Source organism: Haematobia irritans, chromosome 5 (genome assembly GCF_050003625.1).
Source record: "Haematobia irritans isolate KBUSLIRL chromosome 5, ASM5000362v1, whole genome shotgun sequence".
Taxonomy (NCBI): Eukaryota; Metazoa; Arthropoda; class Insecta; order Diptera; family Muscidae; genus Haematobia; species Haematobia irritans.
Window position 1 is genome coordinate 175,410,966 of NC_134401.1, and position 17,443 is coordinate 175,428,408.

The 17,443-nt window shown below is 31.0% G+C and overlaps 1 protein-coding gene across 5 annotated transcripts in view; it reads right to left on the bottom strand.

The window, feature by feature from the left end:
• LOC142240974 (endoplasmic reticulum metallopeptidase 1) overlaps positions 1-17,443 on the bottom strand; it is a 69,467-nt gene that overhangs the window by 17,093 nt on the left and 34,931 nt on the right. The window contains exon 1 of one of the 5 annotated variants that reach the window (XM_075312718.1): positions 9,233-9,421. The exons of 1 other annotated variant lie outside the window; for it this stretch is intronic. The gene's annotated coding sequence lies outside the window, so the exon portion shown is untranslated. Of the gene's footprint in view, positions 1-8,571; positions 9,114-9,232; positions 9,422-17,443 lie in introns of those variants that run through there. 3 more of the 5 variants (XM_075312721.1, XM_075312719.1, XM_075312717.1) reach the window with 3 other exon arrangements.

Genomic DNA, 17,443 nt, shown 5'->3' on the forward strand with positions numbered 1-17,443 from the left:
AACCAACAACACAGTCCATTTCGTTTATATCAAGCACTGTTCTTTTCTGAATTTAAATCTTTAGTAAGACACATTTTACAGTTAGTAAAATTTAATATAGTAAGATGCTGAACATCTTTTCGGAATCTTCCGAACATATCTGGAACATATGTAAAAAAAACAAAAAAAACTTTTTGGTGTTCGGTCGAAGCAGGGATAGAACCCACGACCCTTGACATGCAAGGGGGACGTAGCTACCACTGCTCCACGGTGCCCAACTAAATGTATATTTCTCTTAAATAAAGTTTATATAGCAATCTATGCTATATAAATATAACTTATATGGATAATTGTCTATTGATGACAATAACAGCAACATAGCTTAGTGGATAGTGTGTTTGCTTACAAATTGCATGATCCGCGGTTCGATTTTTCGTCCAGGCGATAATAATTTCTTCTACATTGTTTGTATTACAGAAAAAGGTGCTAAGAACTAAAAAACCTCGTTGAGTGAGAAAGATGTGAGGGAAAATGCAATTAGTCAGAAAAGATTGTTTTTTTGAGTTAGATTTATGAAATTGTTTTTACATTCTGGAAAAGAATAAACGTTTATACCAAAAAGAATATACTTTTCATCCAAATAAGCTTCCTTACAGCGACAATCAAATGAGAAACGAACTTTGTTTGTTTAAAATTTCGTTTGAGAGGAAAGAATTATTTTTTTTTCGTGTACTCAGTTTTTGCACAATTTTTTTAAATGAGTGTAAGAAATAGTTACTTTTAGTATAAAAACGAAAGTAATAGTTACTATCAATTGTGATAACTGTATTATCGCTAAGGAAGAGAGATTTTCGCTGGAGGATTATACACTGAAAGAAGAATTTTCATATTTTGTAAATTTCGCAACCTAAAATTTAGGTTGTATATATATATATATATATATATATATATATATATATATATATATATATATATATATATATATATATATATATATATATATATATATATATATATATATATATATATATATATATATATATATATATATATATATATATATATATATATTTTTCATTTTTTTTCATTACATTTAGGACACAAATTTTGTAAATGCTTCAAATATAGGCTAAGACTTATTTTGCTTTGAAGTATCCGTTATAATTTCATGTCATTTCACTTTATTTATAATTATAATCTGAAGCTCAAATAAGGCCAAAATTGATTACAAAAGTTTTACATTGGTTTGACACTTAATTATAAAACAAAATTTAAGCTCATTAATATCAATACTATATAATTTGGATTTTTAAACTGGCATTTGTTTGTACGTGAGTACCTTTATAATTAAAACCACGAAAAGAGAATGAAAATTTGATAAATGAGATTTGTATCCTAATTTTAATTTCATTGGTCCTAGATTTAAAGCCAGATAGGTCACTAAAAAAGTTCTTTATTTTAAAGAAGCCGCATCTTTGGCTCGGAATCAATACCAAAATCCTTAAGGGAAGGTCAAAATCTTTGCATCCAAGTAAATTTTTTTTTGAGTGTTTAATAGCAAATAAAATTGACTACTCATGAAATTACACCCTCTCATAGAACAAAAAATGAACTGAAAGTAAAGAACAAAATCGTTCCCGCCAAATCATGACCATTTTAACCATACAGTAGTTTATTCTTACTAACTTTGGGAAAATTTCTAAGACCGCCGAAATTTTTCAACATAAACATTAAATATGGTAACATATTTCTCTGCTTGAATGGTCCGTAAAATATTCTTCTCTGACCTTGGCATTTGGATATATTATGTATAGGGATACCTTATTAAATTTAAGGCGATAGCCTTAGTTGCTAATACTTTTTGTTTTATAGATTTATTATAATTTGTAACTATAATAAAGATGTCAATAAATAGATAATAAAAATTATAGGTATATTGATATATGTATAAACATTGTGATCATCTGTTCGAACTCTGATGTAGGCATTAGCGTAGCTAGACAATTTTCCTAGGGGGGGCTATAGCCCCCCTAGCTAAAAATTAATGGTTATAGGTTCAATTACTGTTTTATTTTATAAAACTAAATAAAAATCAGACTTGATCATAACTAGACAACTAATTTATAATAAAGAAACTAAATATAGTTCCACACTTTTTCCCAGCAAAAAAATTGGGAGTTGTTATAAAGGCATAACTTTAAAAGCACTTCCTCACAAGGAAGTTCATTATTTTAACCCAATTTTTATAACTCGTTTTTTATATTCTTAATGGGTATTTTTGGTTTCAAATAGGATAAAAAAAGTAGAATTAATAAAATGACAAAAATTATTTAAATGATGTCGAAAAAAATCTAATTCCATTCTGGAAAAATTGCGAAGTTTTGAAAACAGTTTAGGTCAAACGTTCCCATTTCCCATTATTTATTTGGGAAAATATAAATTTGAATTTTTTAATTCACATTCAAAACACTGAATTCGGATCACACCTTAAGAAGTAATGCAAATTCAGTGCAGCGGTTGGTGAAATGGTGGGCATCCGTCCTATGACATGTCCATTTTAAATTCATCGCTTCTGCGCCAATTTTGCATCACTTCCGGACACAAAAAGAACAGGTTCATAACTTTTTTGGCGATTCCGTTCTTTTGCACCGTTATTAAGATATTCATTTATAAAAGAATAGTTGTAATATCAATTACAATTTTTGTAATTAAATCGACTAAAACTCTGACTAAACAAATTAATAAAGGTGCTTTAGTTATTAAACTAAACATAAATTTAGGAACTTAAATCATAAGTTCAACCAAAGTTTTATTTCATAAATATCAGACTTCAAACATTCACTTATAATAAATAAAATTAAAATTCACTTATAAAAAAATAAAGCTATATATTGCCATCGGCAATTGAAATGAAAATTCTTTAGCGGAACTTTGTGCTAAAGATATGAAATTCTTTATTGGAACTTTGTGCGGTTTTATTTACTTGTTTAATATTATATAAAAGCAATAACAAATCGTAAATAGGTTTTCAAATTCTGGGGGGGGCTAAAATTTTTCTGGGGGGGTCTAAGCCCCCTCCCCAGAGGCCTTCCTACGCTTATGGATGTAGGTCCACATAGGTGTTCAAAAAATAATAATGAATGGACGGATAAGACATAACACACCAACAAATACATACATACATATGTGTCTTCAAGAATCTATATTTATATATAATATACATTCACGGTTAATATGAAATATATTCAAAATATAATCACATAACTTTGAATCGTACTATTTATGCCTAGATGCCACTAATTTTTGGAAATTAAGTATCTTTGTTGAAAATGTAAAGATTAAATTTAAAAGATTACAAAATGAGTAGCCTCTTATTTATGCGCAGCTATGAATAGCAAATAAAAATGTCAAGGGGTAGGACGCCCATTCAAAATGTTTAAACTTTCGGGTTGGCAAATATATATATCAAATATTTTTAGTAGCTAATTAATTTGATATACAAACATTTAACATTTCAAATGAACTCCCTTATATTATTATACAGATTTATTATTTTTATATAAATCTGTAACTGCGATTTCTATAAAAATATACTTATATACTTATCACAAAACCAACGTAGAAATTTACTACAAATAAATGTGTTACTTTTTGGTTTTCTTCATTTTTAAGAGAACAAGTACTAAAACAATTTTTCACTCACTACATGGAAGGGTTGTGTTTTATGGCTTCCCTTGATGTTAAAGATGACATAGAAAAATAGATGGGTGATGCTAAAGACCTCGACTATAACTCATTTCTTACTTGGTTGAATAAGTCTGTAATTTCAATCATCTTCTTGCAGTGGGGCAATAGTACATGGCAAAACTATTTTAGCTTGAGGAATGACGATTAAACTCTTAATATTTTCAGATTTATTTTTGTCTATTTCTTAAAAAGGCCATCGATGTTAACTTTTTGCAATCAGAACCAAAACAATAAACGCAGCTATAAAATTTTTGGTTCTTGACAATTTTATTTCTGTATAGAGCAATAATCACTGAATTTCATTCATATATGATTTGGAATAAAAGCATCTTAAAGTACAAAGAACCGTTGTTGCAATCCATACGATTGCCTTGATGATTAAATCATTACGGGTAAAATCACACATCAATGCAGATGTCTACCTTAACACCACTCGCTACAAATCATTCTGATAGTGTATTTAGGAAGGACGCGCTCAGAAACCATTATCAGTTGAGACTTTTCAGAATCATCAATTGCATATCAACCATGAAGGCAAAATAAACTTAAATACATTCGTGCACTCATCTGCTTATCTGAATATGTGTATATCCTCATAACCAACTCAAACTAGGTTTCTATAAAAATTAAAAAGAAAAGCATCGGCAAAAAAAGACTTTCACCCAATACTAGAATTTGTGGAAGTAAATAAAACTTTTATCCTTTGATTAATGAATTACAAAGATAGGCCTTTGGGCTGCCACTTTAACATATCACAATGGACTGATATGGTCTATGTGAGCCTGAAAATAAATCGGGCTGATACTTTAACCTTAATAAAATCAAGGGAAAGTGATTTTTGGTTAAGGGCCAGAGCCAGTTCAGTGACTCTGGCCCTTAATATAGTGAAGAAAAGTAACCGTTAACAATTTGTTTACTTTCATCTGTGAAATACGAACTTAGTACCGACCTTAAGGCAGGCATAATACTTGGAAAATATTACATAAAAATGTGATGCAAATGTTATTCTTTGTCATTTATCTTTATGATAAAAAGTGACACTAACCCCTATTTTCATGAAGCTCTGTTAGTGCTTCGTTAGCTAACGAACTTTTAAACCGTACTATGGACATATCTGTCATCATGGTTATGTATTCCATATACCAATTAGGAACTTAACTGATGAAAATTTTTCAGTTTAAGTTAACCAGAGAAAGATATTAGCAAATTACTTTCTGTTAACTGGCAGTTAAAACCTAACGGAGCTACATGAAAATGGCCGTAAATATTTATTACAAATTACACTTCTCACTTTTCCTTTTAGATTACCGTAATCTAAAAGAAAAAAATTTTATACTATCCTATGATACTATTCGAATTTATCAAAAAACGCTACAATTCGACTTAAGATATTTTGGAAATCAACTGAAACTTGAAATTTTAACAAATGTTAAATGAATAGAAATAGTTATATATTTTTAAATTGCATAAACTTTTAAGTTTTTTTATACTCAAGATTGGAAATTACACTTAAAATTTTTAATTTAAAGATTGCAAACAGAGGTTTGTAAAATATACATACAGCATTGTATTTACTACTTGTACTAGAATACAATATATCCCTTGTGTGCACAAGACTCCATTAATTCTTTTACTCTATTTAGCAATTGAAATCATGAATACATTTATCTAAAACGAATTTGCAATGTACCGCAAGCAAATTTTATCCTATTTATAGAATTCTAATTAAATTGTGAATTGTAAAAAATAGCTTCATAGCATCTGGGAAATATTTGTGTGCCGAATATATCTTAAGATGTAGGGCAAATTAGGTGAAAAGATTAATTTTACATCTGTTCGTAAATTACTCCTCTGACGGATGCAAAATACTTTTGCTCCCAAATCATAAATTCCTTCATGCGCTCAACAAGCGAACAGAAAATAAAAATAAGTTTCAATATAAAGTACATGTTAGAGGTGTGCACGTGAGTGAAATTTTACTCACACACTTCCACGAGAGAAAATGCTTCATTAGGCACGAACAACTGTTAAAGAATCACGCGCACACAAGTTCACGATACTAGTGACATTTTTAAAGAACTAAAATAGCTAAATTAGAATATGTTTCGCCAGCCAGCAGAGATTAGCAAGAATGAGTATGGTGAATTTGCAATAATTTTATTTACGCATATTCACGAATCCATTTTATTTTTCACTCAAACTTACTTATTCACTAGAATTGCTTCGAATTTTGTTCACGATTCACGCGTGTCACGAGCACACCTCTAGTACATTTATATTAGAGATTTTTACTGGGTGATACTCTAATTACCGCAAACAAAAAGACAAATTAATCCAATGAAAGTTTTACCGCCATTTTCATGAAGCTTCGTTAATGCTATGTTACACAAGCTTCCCATGAAAAAGTAACATGGTGCTCTTGAAACACGTTTAGGTGATCATTAGATAGGGTCACGGCCTAAAGGAAAAAAAAAGTTGATGCGGTCACCCCCCAGTTTTGTAGCATATTCGAAGACAATTTCAGAACACCAAAACTTTTTTTTCCGTGCACCCTACGACCCCCCGAAATACAATTTATTGTGCTATGTCGTCATTTGAAGTCCGATCGAAAAGAAACGCATATCGTTGTTCGTGGTTGATCAGGGGCTATATTTCGTGCATTGGTCATTTTTGACTCCAACGTCAAATTTGATTTTTAATTTTTTTATTTCGCTTCGTATACCCCTATGACGCCCACTTCTAATAACCATTATAAAGATCTTAACAAAATATGAAACTTGTGCTTTTGAAGTATTTAATTATATTCATAAACAAAAAAGTTACAGAGATTTTAAAAAGTCAATAGGTCACCCTACACAAAACTAAATAGTTTTTGCTGTGTTGTCATGATGTGATTTGTTAAGAGCTTGATAACTTTTTTTAAAAAAAAAACGCATAAAATTTGCAAAATCTCATCGGTTCTTTATTTGAAACGTTAGATTGGTCCATGACATTTACTTTTTGAAGATAATTTCATTTAAATGTTGACCGCGGCTGCGTCTTAGGTGGTCCATTCGGAAAGTCCAATTTTGGGCAACTTTTTCGAGCATTTCGGCCGGAATAGCCCGAATTTCTTCGGAAATGTTGTCTTCCAAAGCTGGAATAGTTGCTGGCTTATTTCTGTAGACTTTAGACTTGACGTAGCCCCACAAAATATAGTCTAAAGGCGTCAAATCGCATGATCTTGGTGGCCAACTTACCGGTCCATTTCTTGAGATGAATTGTTCTCCGAAGTTTTCCCTCAAAATGGCCATAGAATCGCGAGCTGTGTGGCATGTAGCGCCATCTTGTTGAAACCACATGTCAACCAAGTTCAGTTCTTCCATTTTTGGCAACAAAAAGTTTGTTAGCATCGAACGATAGCGATCGCCATTCACCGTAACGTTGCGTCCAACAGCATCTTTTAAAAAATACGGTCCAATGATTCCACCAGCGTACAAACCACACCAAACAGTGCATTTTTCGGGATGCATGGGCAGTTCTTGAACGGCTTCTGGTTGCTCTTCACTCCAAATGCGGCAATTTTGCTTATTTACGTAGCCATTCAACCAGAAATGAGCCTCATCGCTGAACAAAATTTGTCGATAAAAAAGCGGATTTTCTGCCAACTTTTCTAGGGCCCATTCACTGAAAATTCGACGTTGTGGCTCGTTAGTAAGTCTATTCATGATGAAATGTCAAAGCATACTGAGCATCTTTCTCTTTGACACCATGTCTGAAATCCCACGTGATCTGTCAAATACTAATGCATGAAAATCCTAACCTCAAAAGAATCACCCTTTATTTATATGACAGTTAGGAATTTATATGAAACATTTTCAGATAAAGTTACTGATAAAGAAAATACCAGCAATTTAGTTAAAGACTAACAGAGCTCCATGAAAATGGCTTTTACGACAAATTGTTTGGAAAGGAAAACAAGGTTAAAAAAGATGAATTCTACAATGTTTGTTAGATGATCCGTTGGGGAGTGGTCCAGCAATTGGTCCCTAGATGTCAAGTATCATGTTAATCAAATCAAATAAAAACAATTAAGCTAAGTACACATAAAAAATATTTTTGTCTTCGATCACGAAATTAATTGATCCAATTAATTTTTAATTGAAATGTCTTTAATCGCAGAAATGATAGTATAACTTAAAAAATTAATTGATACTACATATTAATTTTTGTGATTGATTTTTGTATCAATTAAAAAATTCGTTGAATCTATTAAAATTTTAAATAAATATTTTTTAAAACTCAAAAGACTTTTATTGAAAAAATTTCGTTACATTTTTATCGGTGTATTATTTAAAATCTGATTGACTTATTTCACTTTTTTAGATCTTATACCACTGTGCGTCATCCAAGATTCTAGAACTGAGCTCAAATGTCTGTTTCTTTTGCATTATGATTTAGACTCATCTATGTAAGCAAGTTAATTATAATAGCATTCCTATAAATATTAGTTTATCAAAAGCTAGCAATCGAGGATCAACTTTCGTAAATTTATTCGCCACTTTTGTTTACACTTTTACACATTCTAAATACAATGTGATAGTGAACACCATCAAGTGTGGTAAATTCCAATAAAATAAAAATATTTAAAAGTTTTAATCAGAAGTGGAATATTGTATTTCGCTCTTCATATCGAAAACAAACAGCTACTATTTGAATTGCGATCGATGTTTTGGGAAGACTATACTAGTTTCCGCCATCCATTACATTTGTTTGTTCATAAATCAAAGTTTTCCATTCATAAAAAATAAGGCAAACAATCCGTTACACTTAAATTAACATAAACATGCTCATTGTAAGACACACCCACGCAATTCTCCCAAAGAGAAGTGTAAGACGAAGATTTGTTGTACTAACTGTTTGGTCCGTCCACACGTTGTTTTTTGTTTCTTGTTTACAATACTTTTCCCGGTTTGTCTTTATTTTTATAATTGTTTTTGATTTTTCTTTGATTTTTCTCACTCAACAACAAATATGACTAATTTTCCACGCCGAAAAAAAAAAACATAAATATACGCGCCACAAAAATAAATATGAGGCTACAATGTCTCTGCATCTGCGTCTGCCGCCCGCAAATTTCCCAAAAACAATTACGGCACAAATATTTCTTAGACAACGTTCTTCTTGTTTGACACCAAATGGTGCAAAGGCTTGATTTCTCTCATTCGCCCGCTCTCACCCACCCGTCTGGGGCAGTCGTGGTATACATATATGCACACACGTAACTCTAGACGGAAACCGAAATTCAACAATCCTGCCGGCAAGCCGTTCAAAATGTATCTGTTTTCTATTTTCACTGCAACACAACTACTTTGGGGATTCTTGCAATTCGAACTCACAACATAAATAAGTTCACTCAACTCTCAGTGTGCTCTTATGCTGATGCTGTTGTGCTCTTTTTTATACAAATTTAAAAATAAAGATGTATGTAGATCAATTGAAATCAATTCAACAAGAAGAGACTTGCCTATGGCACTATAAAGAGTAGAAAACTATAAATTTCTCTGTTTGCTGCTCTTAATTGAGGTTCGAGGTTCATTTAGCAATGTTGCCGATCAAGCTTATTTTTGGAAAATAATCCACATGTAGATAGAAAACGCTACAATTTAGTTTTAATTTCCCGGAGCAACCATCAACAACCCGTCCGTTTGGTGCTTTACGAATGACTGAGCCTACTGCTACTTCAGTAGTTTGATTTTATAAAATTTTACTAAACGGCAAAATAAAAAAACAAAAGCAATTCCCAGCCATTATAATCATATAATGGTTCTTTTTTATTTATTTACAATCGGCATTCAATTCGATACGTAAGGTTTTTTTTTGTTGTGCGGCAATTGGTTAATTCACTGTTGATACTTTCTTTGCGGATTTTCTGGAGTCCAACACTATCTATGGTTAAGTTGTCGTGAATGAGTTTTGGGAGCAAGTGAGATCTCTTTACGATTAAAGGTGAGTATTAAGCTCGAGTTTAGCCGCTAAAATCGTCATTTTTTCACGATTACTTTTCTTTAATAATCCATTTTAAGGAATACAAACTTTGTGAAAATTTGCTCTGGACTATTCCCCATCAAGTTATAATAAAATTTGCAACAAATATGTATAATTTCATGCCTTTTTTACTGATTTAGTTTTCACTTTAGCGGTTAAACTCGAACTTAGTACTCACCTTAAATGATCAAATATATTGAGATATATTCTCAGACATCTAATTTCATACTTCCTTCAAACCACCCACTTTGTTACCATTTGATAAAGCAAACAAAAAAACTTTTGCACTGAAAGAAAAATTTTAACGGCAAGCGGATTTTTTTGGGTGCACCGATATGCAATTAGTTTAAATTTTTTTCCTATTTAGGATTTGAATCCATAATCTGTAATAATCTAATTAAAATAATCAAATCGAATTTAGATATAACACTAGATCCAATCTTATTTCAGGAGTCAGAACCAATAGCTTATTCTTTTGTCTGCAAATTTTCATCCTCGCATAAAATTTTGAAAAAAGTTTCACCGCATATATATAAACTTTCTTTCGAAACCCTTTATATAAATGTTGCTAGTAACGTATTTCTTATGGAACGAAGATAAAGACAAATGTTGAAAGAATGATTACTCTATATTTGGTTTAAGAGCTCTAAATGTATACTCTCCTTACAAATATTATCAATATTGCGAAGTCTTACACAGTATTCACTGATTGAATTTTGTTTTTGTACTCGAATACATTTAATCGCGAAATCGATAACCTTATAAATTATATGCATTAATACTTCAAAACATTTTCAAAATCACTTTTACATGAGAAAATCTGACGCAAGTCCATCCAATAACATTTTTAATGCTTACTACTTAAGGGATATCAATCAGACAATCTTTGAATAAACCATTTATTTCTCAACGTGTGCTTCGGTGATTCATACTAACATGGTTGTTGTTTTTTTTTTATATGATGTAGATTGAGTGAGATGTTTAAAAAAAATCTTTTCTTGGGATAGTGCACTAATGTTGGATCCAAAGTTCACATTTTCCTAATCGTCTACGTCAAGAGTATACTTATTATCACTCCCTTTCTTTGCAGTACTTCATCAATAAATACTCATTTTCATTTCGGTAACCAAAAATACAATACTTGAAACCGTTTGCCGCGCGTACAAAATGAAAGCAATAGAATTTAAAAAATGAGTGTTCTAATAAAATTAACAATTGTTACTGATTAGATATTGTAGCTTAATGACTTAATAATCGGCTGTAATCACTAAAAACTTACGATACAATTCATGCTTTTTCGCAAAGATGTATCGTGATTATGACAAAAACGTTCTGAACACGTTCCAAAAGAGGTTTTCGCTATTTAATTGAGTTTATTTGAACACACGTATTGATCGATGGGTCAAGTTCGAACTTTTTCTGATAACTGATGATGTCCCTCTCTAGATCATGATAAAACAATATACACTAAGAAAAAACGAAATACTTTCCTCCCAAACGAAATTTCTTTGATCATAAATTATTTTCTATAAGAGAAAATAAATCAGGAATCAAAAGGTCTACTGTTTCAAAATTTAGATGGACGCCTACTATATGAGCTATGCGTAATAGATATCAATAGGACTAGAACATAATAATCCCCCAATGTTCCGATATTCGGAATCCCTAATCGCAGGAATTTAGTTTTCATATAAAGAAAAAAATTGAGATACGGACTTAAATTCAATTTGTACACAGAGAATACATATTGGTTGTGATGACCGAATTTATTGCCAACCTCCTTTTTGCAGTTGCAACAACTATCTGATGGCAGTTGTGATACCCGATAAATTCGGTCGACTCAATCGAACTATGGGAAATCCAACCAATACCATATATGGAGTTGGTTGTACTAGACGATGCAATTGGTCGTTACTCCTTTTTATTTGGTTGTATCACCCAACTTTATTAGCACCTTAACCGAATTGAAAATACATTTTTCCTCAAAATATTGTATTTTACATTTTTAAATGATAGAAAGGTACATAAAATCACACTATACCTAAATACAATACATTGATAACAATTTAGCAAAAATTGTCACCTTTAAAAGTACCCGCCAGCTTGGGTTCTACAATTGACAGGCAATGGGAGTTAAATCTCTGGGACTCTTAGTACATTAGTACTTATAAATGGAGTCCAAACTGAGCACATAGCATAAAAATGGGTCAACATAGCTTGCCTAAAAACACAACAAATTAAGTTAGAAAATTAGTGTGGAGTTTTAAAAATTTAATAAGAATCTACTCTACATGGTCACTTCCTTTGGGGTTTCATAAATAAAGTAAAGACGTGGAGATGGATTTTTCCATTAGAGGCCCTTTAACGTCGTTGCATGATTTATACTTTATATAACTCGATCTCCATTTGATCCCAAACAATTGATGCGCACTGTTTATCTGACTCGTAGCATTGAGTATCCTGACGATTGCGCGAGTAGTTCGTGAAAATATTTGACAGACAGTCCACCGAGGATTTAAATAAACTTAGAAACGGTTGAAAAATATTCAGTTTTAAGTGGTTTTTATATTAAATTAAAAATAAAACACGTTTTCCTTCGACATTGAATAATTGATAATAACAATATTGACATTTAAAAATATTTGCAACGGAATTCGGCTGTGACTATCAATTGTAATTGCTGAATACTAAATGACGGTTATGAAGGTTTTATAACGTAGGTTGTGCGTATCGAATTCGATCAAAATGTTTCATGAGAGGGAATTAGTTCACACAACCATTTGACTTGTATTTCAAACAACAATCTATAATAATAAGCTCCGAAAGGTAGAACGAACCAAATAATGGTTGTAGTAAATAAAGTAAATAGATTGACACAACTGTGATTTCATTCCAATTGCAGAATTTTCATTACAACAATCGATTTTCAACCAATATCTTCTCTGTGTGTATTTTAACTTCTTATCAAAGAGAATTATTTGCCAAAATTTAAATTTGTATGTTTTAGGCTTAAGAAAATATTGTCAACGAATTTTGCGATTCCGAATATCGGAATCTAATATGTTGGGGTAACATATTAGATTTTTATTTTATCAGATTATTATTTTATTAAAAAACGCCTACTTCAAAAATTTCCCGATGAAATAGTTGTGTACTCTTAACCAGGCACATATATAATTCTGAAACTATGAAATGTTATAAGGACATAAATGTATTATTTTGAACTATTTGTTTATACACTCTTAGAAAAATATGTTTTTCATATGTTCCGATATAAACAAAATGTGTTTCGGGCACAATTTTTAAACACAATTTATTTAAGTGCAAACATGTAATGTTCCTAAACTAACACTAAATGTTTGGGACATCTATGTTAATATGTTAGAATATATTATGTTTGGGGCATGAATGTTTCATAAAAATCATATGTGTGAATGCCAACATATATGAATTTACAAATTTCGACTAAACATACATATGTTGTGATATTTTCTTCAAAGTGACAGAGAGAGAGTATAGAGAAAAAAAGAGAGATGGAAACCGGGAGAGTTGACGAAAGATATCAACATAACACACCGAAAGAATCAAAAGAGAACAATTTCTGTGAAACCGCTTGCATGTTGTTTCGGAAAACTGTTTTATGATAAGGCCAAAAATTTGATATGCTTCAGTCTAAATATTATTTAATTTGAATAAAGAGAATGGACATTCCGAACCAAGAGAATAGACATTTGAAAAACAAACAGCATACGTTTTCGCCTTGAGAGCAGCATTTTATGTATGTGTGGACATGTGTTTTGTTTATCATTTTGGCATTATGGGCACAATTTTTTTCTTGGTTCGTTAAAAGAAATCAGTGGTCTTCATAAAAATAACAAAAAGGGCACTATACTCTTTTTAGAGTTGAGACAGTAAAATGAAATCAGGAGGAAATAGTGAAAAATTACGCAGTAAAATGTATAAAAACAAAGTTTAGTTCCTCTTTATTAATAAGTAGTCCACGAGGAGTTGACGGACACCTTCAAATATAAAAGCGGGCATTAAGTTCGAGTTTTGCAGCTAAAACAATTTAAAAAGTTTATTTTCTTTAAAATGAATTATTAAAGAAAAATAAAAGGCATTTTAGAGCGATGGTATTAAATGCTAGTAAAAAACTGTTCACGCCTAAATAAATTTATGTTTATATTATAAAATTATTTATGTATGTTTATACTCGACTCCACGTTCTTCTTTTGTTAGAGTTTTTGAATTCCTTCCAAATTTTAAAGTTTTGTACCAAAAACAGTTTTTTGTTACAAAATTGTTATTTTTGCAATAAAAAAATAATATTTTATCCAAAAATCAGCCAATTTCGTTTATATCAAGCACTGTTACTGACTATAAATCTTTAATAACCCACATTTCGAAGTTTCATAATAAAAATTTAATATAGTATAAATATAAATGTGTAAATTAAAAAAAAAAAAAAAAACAAAAAAAAATGTTCGGTCGGACCAGGGATTGAACCCACGACCCTTTGCATGCAAGGCAGACATGCTAACCACTGCTCCACGTGGCAAACAAATGTATGTTTCTGTTAAATAATGTTATGTTTGCATGGGCTCGTGGGCGCTGCAAACTATGCTATATAAATGTAACTTATAACGATAATTATCTGCTGGTGACCATAACAGCTACGTAGCCCAGTGGATTGTGTGTTGGTTTACAAACAGTATGGCCCTCGGTTCGATTCTCCGTGCAGGCGAAAGGTAAAATTTAAAAAATTTATAAAAGTGAATAATTTCTTCAACATTATTTGTATTACAGAAAAAGGTGCCAAGAACTAAAAATTTCGTGGAAGTGAAAATTACGATAATGTTAGGGAATGAGCACAATCGTCTTTGGGAAAAATTCTTCCAAGCATATAATATTTTTGGGCTCAAAATGCTTCCAAACATATCATATGTTCACATAAAACAAACATATTAATGTTTCGGCAGTATCCAATAATATATGTGCTTCCTGCAAAATATGTTTGGAACATATGTTAAAGAAGCGATTTTTTTTGAGGGTGTAAAAAATGCCGCGTGATTTTTATTTAGGCGAATTATTCTAAAGAACAACATTCCTAATTTTAAGAAATACTATTTAATTAACCCTAATATAAACCCTAATTAAAAGAAGGGATACTTTTAACGCTTCAAATAATGGTGTATCTTATTTAGAGGTATGTATACAGTTAGAAAAATATGTTTTTCATATGTTCCGATATAAACAAAATGTGTTTCGGGCGCAATTTTAAAACACAATATATTTAAGTGCAAACATGTAATGTTCTTAAACTAACACTAAATGTTTGGGACACCTATATTAATATGTTAGAATATATTATGTTTGGGGCATGAATGTTTCATAAAAATCATATGTGTGAATGCAAACATATATAAATTTACAAATTTCGACTAAACATACATATGTTGCGATATTTTATTCAAAGCGAAAGAGAGAGTATAGAGAAAGAGAGATGGAAACCGGGAGAGTTGACGAAAGATATCAACATAACACAGCAAAAGAATCAAAAGAGAACAATTTCTGTGAAACCGCTTGTATGTTGTTTCGGAAAACTGTTTTATGATAAGGCCAAAAATTTGATATGCTTAAGTCTAAATATTATTTAATTTGAATGAAGAGAATAGACATTCGGAACCAAGAGAATAGACATTTGAAAAACAAACAGCATATGTTTTCGCCTTGATATCAGCATTTTATGTATGTGTTGACACGTGTTTTGTTTATCATTTTGGCATTATGGGCACAATTTTTTTCTTGGTTCGTTAAAAGAAATCAGGGGTCTTCATAAAAATAACGAAAGAGCACTATACTCTTTTTAGAGTTGGGACAGTAAAATGAAATAAGGAGGAAATAGTGAAAAATTACACAGTTAAATGTATAAAAACAAAGTTTAGTTCCTCTTTAATTAATAAGTAGTCCACGTGGAGTTGACGGGTACCTTAAAATATAAAAGCAGGCATTAAGTTCGAGTTTTGCAGCTAAAACAATTTAAAAAGTTTATTTTCTTTAAAATGAATTATTAAAGAAAATTAAAAGGCATTTTACAGCGATGGTGTTAAATGCTAGTAAAAAACTGTTCACGCCTAAATATATTTATGTTTATATTATAAAATTATTTATGTATGTTTATACTCGACTCCACGTTCTTCTTTTGTTAGAGTTTTTGAATTCCTTCCCAATTTTAAAGTTTTAAAGTTAAATTAAAAAAAAAAGTGTTCGGTCGGAGCAGGGATTGAACCCACGACCCTTTGTATGCAAGGCAGACATGCTAACCACTGCTCCACGTTGCAAACAAATGTATGTTTCTGTTAAATAAAGTTATATTTGCATGGGCTCGTGGGCGCTGCAAACTATGCTATATAAATGTAACTTATAACGATAATTATCTACTGGTGACTATAACAGCTACGTAGCCCAGTGGATAGTGTGTTGGCTTACAAACTGTATGGTCCTCGGTTCGATTCTCCGTGCAGGCGAAAGGTAAAATTTAAAAAAATTTATAAAAGTGAATAATTTCTTCAACATTATTTGTATAACAGAAAAAGGTGGCAAGAACTAAAATATTTCGTGGAAGTGAAAATTACGAGTATGTTAGGGAATGAGCACAATCGTCTTTGGGAAAAATTCTTCCGAGCATATAATATTTTTGGGCTCAAAATGCTTCTAAACATATAATATGTTCACATAAAACAAACATATTAATGTTTCGGCAGTATCCAATAATATATGTGCTTCCTGCAAAATATCTTTGGAACATATGTTAAAGAAGCGATTTTTTTTTGAGGGTGTACGAAATTTAATTCACGCACATTCACGAGGGATAATGTTTACTCACGCAGTGGTAGGAACTAAGGCACATTCACGAAATGAAAAACTGTACTCACGCACAAATAGCTTTTAAAGACTCTTGCTCACACACTCTTAGAAATATATGTTTTTCATATGTTCCGATATAAACAAAATGTGTTTCGGGCACAATTTTAAAACACAATATATTTAAGTGCAAACATGTAATGTTCCTAAACTAACACTAAATGTTTGGGACATCTATGTTAATATGTTAGAATATATTATGTTTGGGGCATGAATGTTTCATAAAAATCATATGTGTGAATGCAAACATGTATAAATTTACAAATTTCGACTAAACATACATTTGTTGTGATATTTTATTCAAAGCGACAGAGAGAGTAATAAGAAAGAAATAGAGATGGAAACCGGGAGAGTTGACAAAAGATATCAACATAACACAGCGAAAGAATCAAAAGAGAACAATTTCTGTGAAACCGCTTGTATGTTGTTTCAGAAAACTGTTTTATGATAAGGCAAAAAATTTGATATGCTTAAGTTTAAATATTATTTAATTTGAATAAAGAGAATGGACATTCGGAACCAAGAGAATAGACATTTGAAAAAAAGCCTGTGTTTTCGCCTTGAGAGCAGCATTTTCTGTATGTGTGGACATGTGTTTTATTTATCATTTTGGCATTATGGGCACAATTTTTTTTTTGGTTCGTTAAAAGAAATGAGGGGTCTTCATAAAAATAACGAAAGGGCACTATACTCTTTTTAGAGTTGGGACAGTAAAATGAAATAAGGAGGAAATAGTGAAAAATTACACAGTAAAATGTATAAAAAC